Genomic DNA, 13678 nt, shown 5'->3' on the forward strand with positions numbered 1-13678 from the left:
AAACTCAGCGGGTGCAGCAGCATCTATGGAGCGAGGGAAATAGGCAACATTTCGGGCCGAAACCCTTCTTCAGACTGTATCTGTATTTGTATCTACCTACAATCCCAAATTATGGTCAATTTGCAATGGCTGAAGGTCTATTTAGGATATCATTCCAAGTCAGCACACACATACATACATAAAGTGGTAAAATCACCTCACTGAGTAAAACAGCTGGCATTGATATTGCCATCTAAGACACATTTGACAAGTACAAAAGGAATTTAAGTGTGAGATTTCTAATCTCACATTTCTGGGTTACACATTTTACTTTTCATTTATGAATCAACTTAATGTGCTCGATTAAATCTTGATATTAAAGCTTGATATTTAAAACAAAAAAAAATCCAAGGAATTAGGGCAGCACAGTGGTAGAGTTGCAGCCTCACATCCCAGAGACCTGGGTTTGAACCCGAGTCCGGGTTGCTGTCTGTATGGAGTTTGTACATTCTTCCTGTGACCACGTGGGTTTTCTCTGGGTGCTCTGGTTTACTCCCATATCTCGGTTAATTGGCTTCTGTATGATGGCACTAATGTGTGGTAGTGGATGTGTGAGTGGGATAACATAGAACTAGTGTGAACAGGTGATCGATTGCCAGTGGGCTGATGTGCCTGTTTCCATGCTGTACTTCTAATCTCTAAACTAAACTAAAATAAAAAAGAAATTGCAAGCAATACTTGGTTTTGTCATATTGCCAGCTCCGTTCCTTGTCAAACATATTTTTTATTTTACTATGTATCACTTCACAATTCCATAGGCATACTGTATATAAAACACTAATTATGTATAGGAAGGAACTGCAGATGCTGGTTTAAATCGAAGATGGACACAAAAGGCTGGAGTAACAGGCAGCATCTCTGGAGAGAAGGAATGGGTGACGTTTCAGGTCAAGACCCTTCTTCAGACTGGCTGTGCAGTGCTTTTTGGCCATGAAATTAACTACATAAACACCGTTTCCTTTTTTTAATGGATTAAATGGAGAATTTACACAAAACCTTGTCACTTCACGCCGTTACTGTAATTAGATTGTCAAATGGTTGTGAAAGACCAAGCTGACCGTGGAGAGTGAAGCAGGCCCTTGAAGAAATCTAATGCTGCCTGATTCCAATGTCAGCTTGGTTCACTTGGGCAAGATTAAAAATGTCTTGCATTCCTCATAACCTGAAACTGCTGTTGCCCGAGTAAGATTACAAACCAGAAAACACAATGGCTCATACTAACATACTGTGTATGCGTGTGGTACACCAGCTGCACAGCGGCTCAGAGGAAAGCGCTCCAGAGGGCCATTGACAACGCCCAGAGGATTGTCGGCTGCCCTCTCCTTACCTTGGAGGACTTACACAGTTCCCGCTGCACCAAAAAAACCCAGAATATCATAAAGGACATTTCCCACCCCGGACACTCCCTGTTTGAACTGTTGCCGTCAGGCAGACGGTACAGATCTACAAGGACAAGGACAAATAGACTAAAAAACAGTTTTTACCCCACTGCTATAAAAGCACTAAATGTAGCCGCCAAGGAACGCAGGGGCGATACAGACTAAGGGACTGTGGTAACTGTGAAATCGACAGAAGGATGGAGGGTTGGGTGTGTATGCGTGCTTTGTCCGTGATATTTATTTAGTTGTTTATCTTTATTATTTTACCGTGTATGTATCGTTAGCTTTAGAAATGTTTGAATGCTGCACTGACTGGCTGACATTTTAAATTTCGTTGTACATGGTCCATGTTACAATGACAATAAAGAAACTATTCTATTCATGTTTCTTTATTTGTCACATATGCAACTGCTCAGTGAAATTCTTATTGCATATATTACACATGCAGGGGGTGTCATTTTTGGCGCTGTTATTCAAAGTCTGGTCGATCCGCGCGCTCGTTGTATTGGAGCCGTTCCTGCAGACCGGGGATGCCTCTCGCAGCCGACCTTGAGGGCGCTGCAGACATTATCCCGGTTCACCCTCCTACCAGTCAGTAACTGTGATAGAAAGGAACTGCAGGTGGTTTATACCAACAATGGACACAATGTGCTGGAATAATTCAACAGGTCAAGTAGTATCTCAGGAGTAAAGGGATAGCTGACGTTTCAACTTGAGACCCTTCTTCACTCTCTGTCAACTCATGGATTGCTTGTGATCTAACTGCTCTCAATATTAAAGATGTTTTAAAGTCTCACAGTTTTGGCAGAACCTGCTACTATGACTCCAGCTTTGTCTTTTGTCAGGGGAGGTCTGGAGGGCAAAGTCTTCTGCTCTACATTACCTGAAGCCTCATCACCGCTGCGATCCTTTTGCCAGGGTTGAAGGTGTGAGGATCAGTGAGACCAATCCTCCACATCCATTGCTGGTAAGTGCAGGCAGGTGAGATCCACAGACTGTGACTCCGGGCAATGAGCCATATCCAAGAACTTGCTCTATGGGGAGCTGCCAGCATGAACCGGTGATGATAAACTAGCAAGTTGTGTGCACAGTTTCTGTTCACCTGGTTCTCACTAACTTTAGTTCAGTTCATTGCTTATCGATATTGTTTTATTCTTGAATTTGTGTTGTTGTGTTTGTAAGTCAGTTAAAACATCCACTATTAATTAGTTTCTTGCATCACTGTGTTAAAGATTTTTAGTTGCCAGCTAATTGTTGCTTTGATGAATTTAATTCATTGGTGAGTATCTGACCAGAAAGATTCATTTGTTGGGCTGCACAAATAATGTCTTAGAATTCCTGCAGCTTCTTTTAGCTGAATTGAACAATCGAAGTGCACCAGGACACCTGATGACTTCAAATAGCTTTTGTCTTTGCAAGTCAATATTACAGAAATATCCCTCCTCCCATCCTGATTCTCCGATTATTTTGACAATGTTCCTGATTAATTTTTACTGATTGTATGCCTCATTGTCATCTTCCCTTCAGCTAACAATCATCTATTCTATGTTGTCTTTGATCCTTATTTTCTCACCTTACCCATCCATATCTCTATGTCTCCCCCTCATTTCAGTCTGAAGAAGGGTCGATGGGCTGAGTTACATTTTGTGTCTATTTACAGTAATAATAAATCTAAAAAATACACAGTGTTGGAGTAACTCAGCAGGTCAGGCAACACCTCTAGAGACCATGGATAGGAGATGTTTCAGGTCCAGGCCCTTCCTGCCTGAGCTGCTGAGTTACTCCAGCCCTTTGTGTCCCTTTTGTTTCAGTTCCTTGTTTCTAAATAATAAATCTAAGTTTGAATTAAAAAAATCTACATCATATCATTATACACTCAATACCAACTGGGTTTTCAGAATGTAGATAATAAAAAATTTGAGGCTACACTATATTGCGTGTCAAAAGAGTTAAAATCTGATAAGAAGTTTCAGTGAAAACAACAGACTGGAATACATCCATTTAGAGTCACAGAGTGTCATGCAGAGTGGAAACAAGGCCTTCGGCCAAACTTGCCCACACCGGCCAACATATCCCAGCTACACTAATCCCATGTGACCGCATTTGGCCCACATCCCTCCAAACCTGTCTTATCCATGTCAATTTGACACTAGTTTCATCTGGAACTCCAGTCTCCAAAATTGCCTCATGACTATTAATTAGAGCTACCCTCAGGGCTAATGCTGCAACAAGAGCATCAGTCTTTTAAATGTTCGGCCAATTTAGCTCCAAGTTAATGATTAAATGATGCCTTGCGTATTCTGTGGCCTACATTAACATAAATGCCTCAAAACATTTGGTGTGGAGCAGCAGGGGCGGCACGGTGGTGCAGCGGTAGAGTTGCTCCCTTACAGTGTTTGCAATGCCGGAGACCCGGATTCAATCCCGACTACGGGTGCTGTCTGTACGGAATTTGTACATTCTCCCCTGCGTGGGTTTTTTTCAGAGATCTTCAGTTTCCTCCCACACTCCAAAAACATCCAGGTATGTAGGTTATTTGGCCGTGTATATCTAGATTTTCCCTAGTGTGTGTAGCATAGTGTTAATGAGCAGGGATCGAGGGTCGACCTGGACTAGGTGGGCCGAAGAGCCTGTTTCCATGCTGTACCTCTAAATTAAACTAAACTAAACCATTTTCCCACAGCACTAATGCCTACTCTGATCTCCTGCAAACATATGTGAAATAGAAAAAAGGAAATGAGAGGGAGCACGATGATGGTTTGCACAGAGAACTGTGGCTTAAAACAGGATTTGTTTAGTTTCCCAAGGACAGTCACAAAAAGTTGGAGTAACTCTGGAGAAAAGGAATAGCTGTCATGTTGTTCACTCTGGTCATTAAGAAAGGCATCAGATCTAGACCATAGAAGAGTACATCACAGAAACGGGCTGTGTTGAACATCATCCCTAGTTAAACTGGTCTCATCTGCCTGTACTCCCTGTAATCCGTTTACTCCCTGCATGAACATAAAATGCTGGAGTAACTCAACGGGACAGGCAACATCTCTGGAGAGACCCTTCGGGTCGAGACCCTTCTTCAGACTGATGTCTGAACCAGATTCTTCAGTCTGAAGAAGGGTCTCGACCCGAAACATCACACATTCCTTCTCTTCAGAGATGCTGCCTGACCTGTTGAGTTACTCCAGCAGTTTCTCCTTCTTTTGGGAAATCCTTGGATGTGCTAAAGTGAAGCACACACAGAAGTGTGCCAGACAGTATTTCATTGGGTGCTGCTTGGCCCATGATTTCTAACAGGATCTCGTTAAAAGAACTTTTCCATTATTTACTCCTAATCTATAACATGTCATAACACGTCCAATTTGCCTTGAGCAAAGCTACAGGAAAAAATGCTAATTTCAATTTTGGTAATATGGTATTTTACTCAGGTACTGCATTTTTTTAACTGAACAGATAAAATGACACTCCATCTGCTCACTTCAGAGGGTGCAGAAGATTTTAAGGCACTGTTTCATATTAGAGTCGGGTGCTGCCAGTAGTTTCCAGTCTCTTAAATTAAAACCTTTAGAAGTACAGACCAACTGGTCAGTGTTGCCTCACTGATTATGGGAGCTTACTCTCAGTAAATTGGCTGCCAGGTGTACAAAGTTGCAAGAGTGACTTTACTTCAAAGGATGTGCATCATGTGTGACAGAATGTCATGGCATTATACAGTAATCCTGCATGGAAACAGACCATGTGGCCTAAATCATCTACACCATCTTGTGGGTATCTTCCCATATTAAACCCTGTAGTTCTGCTCTACCTAATACTAACACACATATGTTACACACCACTCGGATCTATAATCCAGTCCGGGTTTTACCATACAGTCACCATATATTACTAACGCTTCCAGCACTAGAGGTTAGTCGGGGTGTAGTCACAGTGGTGACAACATTCCTGCTCGCCGGACCTGGAGCACCTGACAATCTCATGCCGCCCATTCTACCTTCCCCGGGAGTTCGGCTCAGTGATCGTCACAGCCGTCTACATTCCACCGCAGGCGGACACCGACGTGGCACTATCGGCCCTACACGATGTGCTATGTCGACATCAAAACAAGTACCCGGATGCGGCTATGGTGGTGGCTGGAGATTTTAATAAATCAAATCTCAAGAAGGTCATGCCGAACTTCTACCAACACATCACGTGTGCCACCAGGGGGGAGAGAACTTTGGACCACTGCTACACACCGTTCAGGAAAGGCTACAAGGCCGTTTCACTCCCTCCCCTAGGAAAATCTGACCACGCTGCTATTTTCCTGTTGCCGGAGTATAAACAGAGGATAGTTCGGGAAGCGGTAGAGACGAGGGACGTAAAGCGGTGGTCCGACCAGTCAGAGGCCATGCTGCAGGATGCACTGAGTGATGTCGACTGGAATATGTTCGAAGCAAGTTCCAGTGACGTCAGTGAGTTCGCGGAAGCAGTCACGGACTTCATCGCAACAATAACCGACAACATCGTCCCCACGGTAAGGGTAAGCACCTTTCCGAACCAAAAACCGTGGGTAGACAGGTCTGTTCGTGTGGCCTTGAATGCTCGTACCGCTGCCTACAACTCGGGCTTGGCATCAGGAAACATGGACGTCTACAAGGCAGAGTCCTACCGACTGCGAAGGGCGGTGAAGGACGCAAAGAGAAGGTACAGGGACAAGATGGAGTTACACATGGAGCAGCAGGAGACCAGAAACCTGTGGCAGGGGCTACGGATTGTAACCAACTACCGAAGCACCCCTCCCTCACCCGCATGTGCCAGCACCTCCCTAGCTGACGACCTGAACTCCTTCTACGCTCGTTTCGAGAGGGGCAACACCACTCCAGGTCTGCCGACTATTGACAATACCGACAGCGGGCTGGCTACCGAAGCTGAAGGGAGGAATATGCACACATTCTCGCTGTCCGAGCACGACGTGAGGAGAGCACTGACACGGGTGAACATGAGGAAAGCTGCAGGCCCCGATGGCATCTCGGGGCGAGTACTCAAGTCCTGTGCTACGCAGCTAGCTCCGGTGCTCACTACAATATTCAACCTCTCCCTGGACAAGTCCGTGGTCCCTGCCTGCTTCAAAAAATCCATCATTGTACCGGTACCAAAAAATGCCTCCCCAGCCTGCCTGAATGACTACCGTCCGGTGGCCCTTACCTCGGTAGTCATGAAATGCTTTGAGAGGCTGGTGAAGAATCACATCTGCGCCTTCCTCCCTCGGAACATGGACCCGTTGCAGTTTGCATACCGTCCGAACAGGTCCACGGACGATGCAGTCTCCCAGGTCTTGCACACCGCTCTCTCCCATCTGGACAGCCAGAAGGGGGGCTACGTGAGGATGCTGTTCATAGACTACAGTTCAGCCTTCAACACGATAGTCCCCACCAGACTGGCCGGGAAGCTACTGGAATTGGGGCTCAACACCTCCCTGTGTGCCTGGGTCCTGGACTTTCTCACCGCCAGGCCCCAGGTAGTCAAGATGGGAGGGAATACATCGAAGTCCCTCACCCTGAGCACAGGATCGCCCCAGGGTTGCGTCCTCAGCCCCCTATTGTACTCCCTGTACACACATGACTGTGTGGCTAGGTTCAGCTCCAATTCAATAATTAAGTTTGCTGATGACACTGTGGTGGTGGGCCTGATCTCAGACAATGATGAGAAGGCCTACCGGGAGGAGGTGGCTGATCTAGCACTCTGGTGCCAGGAGAACAGCCTCCTCTTGAACATCAAAAAAACGAAGGAGCTGATCATGGACTTTAGGAGGGCACATCATCCGAGGACGTACACTCCATTGAGTATAAATGGGGATCCTGTGGATAGGGTGAGCTGTTTTAAATATCTGGGAGTCCGCATCGCTGAGGATATGACATGGTCATCACACGTCTCAGCACTGGTGAGTAAGGCAAGGCAGCGCCTTTACCACCTCAGGCAATTGAGGAAATTCAGAGTGTCTCCGAGGATCCTACAGTGCTTCTACGCAGCGGCGGTGGAAAGCATCTTGTCCGGGAACATTACCATCTGGTTAGGGAATTGCTCTGCCAAGGACAAGAAGGCTCTGCAGAGAGTAGTGCGTTCGGCCGAACGCACTATGGGAACTTCACTCACCCCCCTGCAGGAACTATACAACAGGAGGTGCAACTCCAGAGCAAACAAAATCATGAGAGACCTCTTCCACCCCTGCAACGGACTGTTCCAGCCGCTACGGTCAGGCAAACGCCTCCGTTGCCATGCAGTGAGAACGGAGAGGTTGAGAAGGAGTTTCTTCCCAGAGGCAATTCGGACTGTAAACGCCTTTCTCACCAGGGACTAACTCTACAGAACGTTTTTCCTACTATTATTTATTAAGTAAAATAATATGTGTGTTATGATTGTGTTTATAATTTGTTTGGTTGTTTTGTTGTTTGTCTTTTGCACAAAAGTCCGCGAGCATTGCCACTTTCATTTCACTGCACATCTCGTATGTGTATGTGACAAATAAACTTGACTTGACTTGACTTGACATGCAGTATAACTGTATAATATGCTAATTAACATGTTGGATTATTGCTTGGAGTTTTTGTTAATAGCTCTACAAACCCATCTCCCCGCACTTGGTCCACAGCTCCCCATGCTTACGTGACTCAAATAGTCATCCGCACATTTAAAATAGTTGGTTAGATTTGTTTATTGTCATGTGTATTCAGGTACAGTGAAAGGATTTTTCTTGCATGCTAACCAGTCAGAACACCATCAAACGCTACAGTATTTACAGTATCCTCGTGCTTTTAGTCTCCCCACATTCCCATAGATTCCACCATTCACTTACACTTGTAGGGACAATTACATAGGCTAATTGACCCAACAAGACACATGTCTATAGGATGGGGGGGGGGGGGGGGGCGGCAACTGGGGGGAGAGCTGGATCTCATCCAGAACATTCCCAACTTTACATCTCAATCTCCATAGTTGAGAGTTCTCCACTTTTACTGGTAAGCAAAATATTGTTAAAAATCAATGCCTCCAGCACGTTGCCAAGTAATTGCTGATGGGTATTAAAGGGGCATTAAGAGACAAAAGACAGCTAGAGAGATTTGATGAAATTGACCTTGAGGCCTTAATAGATGAGGGCATACCTGAAAATTGTGTAGCAATTAAATGAAGGATTCTTCAAGTGGGGGGTTATAATTTTAGGTATTTTGAGTCTCCTGATGTGCTGAGCAGTCCCCTGTCCATTAAACCAGAGATTGGATAATATGCTTTCTCTTCACTCAGTTCTGCAGGTCATGAATTTCAATGTTATTCAATTACTGAAATCGGCAGTGTGAATGCTGTGTTCTTTCAATTAATGTCGCTGGAATCAATATAAAGTTCCAACTTTTCATCCCGCTTTCTTCAGTGCGGTGATGAGTAAGTGGATTTCAATTTTGTTATTCCAACCAGAGTAATGAAGTTTCCAGAGATATTGGTTCACTTGACTATGCAGAGGATTCACAGCAGCAGTACAGTATATGTTTACTGAATAGGCTCATTCTCTCCTCATTTAAATTTGTCAGTAACGGACTGACTGCTACTTGCTTAGTTTTGTGGTGCAGTTAAGAACAATGAGGCTGGTCTCTTCATGCAAAGAAAAGGGCTATGTTGACTCGGCAAAGCACTGCCAACTGCAGTGAAGGATAGTTAGAGAGAGAGATGGAGAGAGAGAGAGAGGGGGAGGGGGAGAGAGGGGGAGAGGGAGGGAGGGGAGAGGGGGAGAGAGAGAGGGGGAGAGGGGGAGGGGGAGAGGGGGAGGGAGAGGGAGAGGGAGATGGACAGAGTGAGAGGTGGAGAGGTAGTCAGAGAGGGGAGGGGAGAGGGAGAGGGAGAGGGAGAGGAGAGGAGGGAGAGGGGGAGAGGGAGAGGGAGAGGGAGAGGGAGAGGGAGAGGGAGAGGGAGAGGGAGAGAGAGAGAATAAACATTAATAGAGAAAATATCTATGCTAAAATTTGTATGACACAAGGCTGATACTATACATAGACACAAAATGTTGAAGTAACTCAGCAGGTCAGGCAGCATCTCTGGGGAAAGGGCATAGGTGACGTTTTAGGTCAGAACCATTCTTCAGCCTAACAGGTTGAACAAGGATTCTGAACTGAAACGTCGCACATTCCTTTTCTTCAGAGATGCTGCCTGACCCGTTGAGTTACTCCAACTGTTTGTGTCTATCTTCAGTATAAACCATCACCTGCAGTTCCTACTCATTCTGTGCACTGTCACACTGCTGAATAGCTGTCAAAAGGAAATCAACTTGAGAAAAAGTGACTGAAGCATGTTGATTATATCAGTTCGCAGTGTGCTTTGAGAGTTAGCTTAAACTCAGTCAACAGCAAACATGGGCATACATCATACTATTGGTCATTATTAAAACAAAGGCCAATGTGAAGTGTTAACCCTCCATTCCAGTCTGCCAGTCAACCAGTTTCCAAACTGCTCAATAAACTTCATAGAACATAGAACACTACAGCACAAGAACAGACCCTTCAGCCCTCAATATCTGTGCCAAACATAACATCAACACCATCTTTCATCAACCTGTGTATAATCGATATCTCTCCATTTCCTACGTAATCATGTGCCTACCCAAATGCCTCCCTATCATATCTACCACAACCACCAATCCTAGCAGCATGTTCCAGGCATTCACCACCCTCTGGGTAAAAAAACTTGGCCCGCACATATCCTATAAACTTTGCCCCTCTCACGCTAAAGCAATGCCCTCTAGTATTTGGCTTTACCATCCTGGAATAAAGGTTCAGACTCTCTATCCTATCTATGCTTCTCAGAATTATATATACTTCTATCAGGTCTCCCCTCACTCTTTGGTGCTCCAGAGAAAACAATCCAAATCAGTCCAACCAACCTCTCTCCCTTATCTATTAACCCCAATATTCTGGTAAATCCCTTCTGCGCCCTTCCCAAAGCCCCCACATTTGGACTGTAATGAGACAACCAGAACTGCACTCAATATTCCAAATGTAGCTAAATCAAAGTGCTATGAAGCTGCATCATGACTTCCTGACCCATACGCTCAATGCTCTGACAGGTGAAGGTAAGCATACCAATATGCCTTCTTAACCACTCTATCAATTTCTATTGCCACTTTCAGGGAGTTTTGGGTTCTTCAATTCATCAAAAAAATAATTTTAGCTTTAATATGAAGCCTTAAACAATGTCTTCTGGATGTCTTCAGAAATTTGATCCTTTGACATCCCTTGTTTTGTTTGGCTCTAATAATTACTGTCTCAAACCTGGACTGTTCTTTAAACATTACTCTAATTATTATAAATGTATCTATGTGCGCTCAGACCTTCATTATAGATGCCAGTAACTTCCACGCACCAGATGTTCATTTAACATTTTACAATTCTCTGGTTTCTCTCCCACACATTTCTTAAATAATAAATAGATTTGCAATCTAAAGGGACGACGACTGAATTGAGAGAGCTCTGGAAGTTTATGGCCGAGGCATAATTTCTTCCACTAGTTCGTTAAAAAAATATAAGGTTTGGGAATTGTCAGTCATTAATCCAAATATCAATGGCAATCCTGTTAATGTTGGTTCATTATTTAATTTCTCAGGAAAGTCATATGCCTCGGTTTTTTTTCCCCACTTACTGTGAACATCGACACATATTCACATATTTCCTTACTTCCATTGGAAAGTTGGTTGCCGCAGTTGTTACAGGTCACAGAACAGCCCCAGGGCACTGAGGATAGAACCACAGACCCAGAGGATGGTTACAGCATTGTTCAACCCCAACCTTATGTAAGATCAAAGCAGCCAGACTTCTTCACTGTGTAGGAAGGAACTGTAGATGCTGGTTTAAACTGAAGATAGACACAAAAATCTGGAGTAACTCAGCGGGACAGGCAGCATCTCTGGAGAGAAGGAATGGGTGACATTTCGGGTCGAGATGCTTCTTCAGACTGGATAGAGATAAGGGAAATGTGAGATATAGACGATGATATAGAGAGATATATAGAACAACGAGTGAAAGATATGCAAAAATGTAATGATGATAAAGGAAACAGGCTGTTTGTTGAGCGAAAACAAGAAGCTACTGTGACTTGGGTGGGGGAGGGATAGAGAGAGAGGGAATGATGGGCTGCCTGAAGTTAGATAAATCAATATTCATGCCACTGGCTGTAAGCTGCCCAAGGGAAATATGAGATTTCAAAGTTCAGGAGACTCCTTGTAGACATGCCGAATCTTCTAGACGGCTAAGAAAATGAATATAACAATGTACAATCTTGACCACTGCATCAGTGTGAAGGAACCAGGTTAGTTTGCTGCGATGCCTAACAGTTTGAAGAGGTCAGCCATCTCCTTCAGCAGTTTACCAGTTATGCCAGGGAATCTTAATTCTAATTCCATACCATCTTGAACCCAATCCTCTAATGCAGTAATTTCTTTGGATTCTGAGATTTATTTTAATTGTTCCTGTGCATTTAAATGTTTGTTTCTTTTAGATGTTATTTTAAAGTCAATTTTATTTTTACTTTAGTTTAGAGATACAATGTGGGAACAGGCCTTTCAGCCGACTGAGTCTCCACCAACCAACAATCACCCCATACACTAGTTCTATCCTGCACTCCAGGGACAATTTACAGAAGCCAATTAACCTACAAACCTGCATGTCTTTGGAATGTGGAAGGAAACTGGAACACACAGAGAAAACCCATTTGGTCACAGGGAGAACGTACCAACTCCGTACAGACAGCACCCATAGTCAGAATTGAACCCGGGTCTCTGGCGCTGCAAGGCAGCAACTCCACCACTGCAGTACAGTGCTGCACAATTTTTTATTGTTCTTACAGCTTTGATGTCAAATATTTCTGAGGCTGTTTTGTGATCTGTAAAAACTGATGCAGTCAGCTTTGCGTGTGGAAATAAATAAATAAGGAACTGGAATATGCCAATGTTCACAGTCACGGGGAAAAAAAATCAAGAATCAGCAAAATTGTTTCAGCTGATGGCCTTATGCAATGGACTGCAATAGTAAAGCTAGCTCACACTTCAACTCAAGGACTATGAGCAGGAAATTCAAAAGCATTTCTCTGGACATCTGCAACAGACATAGTCAACAAGCTCAGTTAGGGCACCTCTGTCAGTCTGCACTGCTATATTTATTTATTTATTTATTTATTTGCACATTAGTTTAATTTAATTTTGGATTTAATATATGTACATGATTTAACTTAGATATGAGATGAATTTATCATGATTTCATGTTAATTTATAACTAATTTGCCTTAATCATTTTTATTTATTTATTTCAGTATCCCCTCTTCTTATTAAGTTTTCATTTATGCCAAGTTGTTACGTAAAGCATTTGGCAGCACTTTATTTTGGCATTGCTACTGAATTTATTGATATCCCTTGTGATTAAAGTTAATTACTAAATGTATCTGTGTTCATATGTATCATAGCCTCTGCCTTGCATTGTTAAACACTTCCTTTGCCCTTCACTAAATTCTCACTTCAATAATTTATTTTAACTTACATTGAGGCCCAGCCAAGCACAAACTCATTGCTTATTTCCCTTGGTTGGTTCTGTGACCTGTGGAATTGAGGAAGAAGTATTCCCGAAGAACTATTTGTTAAGAATACTTTATTTAGATAGAACATTATTTTCAGGGAGAGACACAAGGAACTACAGATGCTGGAATATTGCATAGAACACAAAGTGCTGAAGTAATTTAACAGGTCAAGCAGTATCTGTGGAGGTCATGGACAGGTGGCTATTTGGGTCAGGAATCTTAAGTCTAGTTTACTTTAGTTTAGAGATACAGCATAGTAACCGGCCCTTTGACCCACCGGTTCCGCACCAACCAGCGATCCCTGCACATTGACACTATCCTACACACACTCGGGACAATTCCCAATGACAGCAAACCAATTAACCCGCAAACTTGTACGTCTTTGGAGTGTGGGAGGAAACCGGAGCGCCCAAAGAAAACGTACGCAAGTGACGGGGAGAACGTACAAACTCCATACAGACAGCACCCCTAGTCTGGATTAAACCTGGGTCTCTGGCACTGTAATTCCCCTGTCCCACTTAGGAAACCTGAATGGAAACCTCTGGAGACTTTGCACCCCACCCAAGGTTTCCGTGTAGTTCCCGGAGGTTTTTGTCAGTCTCCCTACCTGCAACCTCCGGCAACCACCTGCAACCTCCGGGAACCGCACGGAAACCTTGGGTGGGGCGCAGAGGTTTCCGTGA

Source organism: Leucoraja erinacea, chromosome 32 (genome assembly GCF_028641065.1).
Source record: "Leucoraja erinacea ecotype New England chromosome 32, Leri_hhj_1, whole genome shotgun sequence".
In the NCBI taxonomy this organism is placed as follows: Eukaryota; Metazoa; Chordata; class Chondrichthyes; order Rajiformes; family Rajidae; genus Leucoraja; species Leucoraja erinaceus.